This window comes from Lathyrus oleraceus, chromosome 3 (genome assembly GCF_024323335.1).
Source record: "Lathyrus oleraceus cultivar Zhongwan6 chromosome 3, CAAS_Psat_ZW6_1.0, whole genome shotgun sequence".
Classification (NCBI taxonomy): Eukaryota; Viridiplantae; Streptophyta; class Magnoliopsida; order Fabales; family Fabaceae; genus Lathyrus; species Lathyrus oleraceus.
This window is the reverse complement of record NC_066581.1, coordinates 462,240,512-462,242,618: the sequence shown is the minus strand read 5'-3', so window position 1 is coordinate 462,242,618 and position 2,107 is coordinate 462,240,512.

Here is a 2,107-nt window from a genome sequence, read left to right as displayed (position 1 = left end):
CCCTATTCAATCAGCTGGGAACCTGAACGGATGAGAGCAACGGCTGTCAGACTTTCAAGGTACACAGGGATTGAATACCAAAGAACCGTAGAAATTTGCACTCTGCTGGATATGATACCAAGAAAAGCCGAATCATTTACCGATGACGGCTGCACGACAACTTCAGGGAAGCGAAACCATTTACCGATGGCTAAATACTGGAAACTTGATATTTACCGATATCAACTTCAGCGAGACCATTTACCGATGGCTGCTGGGAAACATCTTTCAAAAGAAGCAGGACCACTTACCGATGGGGGCTTCAAAGCAAATTGATATTTACCGATATCAACTTGAGGATTCGATATTTACCGATATCGAAGAAAGCGGGACCATTTACCGATGGCGGCTAAACTGGGCATTCGATATTTATCGATATCGAAGCAAACGGGGCCATTTACCGATGGCGTCTCCACCTGAGGAGGAAAAAGATATTTGCAAATGGAATCAGACAAGACGTTTACCGCCGACTCCTGGGGATTTTTGATTTTATCAACAGGAAATACGCACGATCAGACATTACCGATGTCTGGGATGAGACTCGATGTTTACCGACATCGAAAGATGATGTTTACCGACATCCAAAAACGACCAGACATTTACCGATGACTGGGGAAATACTCGACCAGACGTCAACGAACGAAAGGGAGAGGCTCGACGTTTATCGACACCAACGGAAAGGTGAGCACTTTACTGGGGAAAACAAATCCTTGCAACCGGAAACCAGACTGGACGTTTACCGACGACTCTACTGGGGATCTCTAGCTGGGGAATTATCAGACATTTACCGATGACTGGGGAAAAACTCGACGTTTACCGACATCGGAAGATGATGTTTACCGACATCAAACAAAGGCGACCAGACATTTACCGATGACTGGGATGAGACTCGATGTTTACTGACATCGAAAGATGATGTTTACCGACATCCAAAACGACCAGACATTTACCGATGACTGGGATGACACTCGATGTTTACCGACATCGAAAGATGATGTTTACCGACATCCAAAAACGACCAGACATTTACCGATGACTGGGGTGAGACTCGATGTTTACCGACACAAAAACAATGGTGTTTACCGACACCAAAGAAAGAACACACGCGGGTGCTGACATGACACTTACCGGTATCACAAGAATGACATCTTAAATACGTCAAGGCAAGGCTGACCACTTGCTGGAGATCTCACTGGGGAGAAACAAGCTTTCCGTTTGCGGACGGGTGAGGAAATAAACATCACTGGGGGGATATCAATCCTGAATGCTGTCAGGAGCAACTGTAGCAAACGTGCTGTACCGATGTTGAACAAATGATCCGCCTCTGTCGGGGATACGATCTGGTTGGGTTAACACATGAATGCATATGTTTGAATTTTTCTATGGCGTAATGCTCCATATTGAATGGTAATGCTACGCAGTTTGAGGATGCAATGATCACTATATGCAAAATGCAAAGGATGAACACTCCGCCGGGGAGCCAACTGATCAAATACTCCAACTCTGTGGGGAGACTCTGTCCGAGGAATACTCTGCGGGGAGAGCACTGACTTCTCACTCGTGCTGGAGGAATAACATTGTTGCTAGGGGAAATATCCCAATCCACTCAGGGGACTCCGCTTGGTAAGCAATCAATACAACTCCGCTGGGGAATACACAAGGCGATTGCGTTGAGGAACTAACAATACAACTCCACTGGGGGAAAACAAAGCAACTCGCTGGGGAGTAATAAAGCGACATCACTGGGGAGAGCCAACCAATCCATAGGTAGGATAAACTCTGCTGGAGATAAAATTCTCTGAACCCGCTCCGCTCGGGGACTTGCTGCGGAAAATCATCAACACCAATCTCTGCTCGAGTGCCAGGGAAAGCAACACTGTTGGGGATAACACAACATTCTGCTGAGGAAGAGCAAAAACTCTGGTGGGGAAAGTAATATCAGACTCCACGCTGGAGATATACATCCACAACCCTACTGAGGACAGGCGCTCACAATCATGCTGGGGATGATGACTTCCAACCAGACTGCTGGGGAATAGAAGGCACTATCCACCGACGTCTCCGCAGG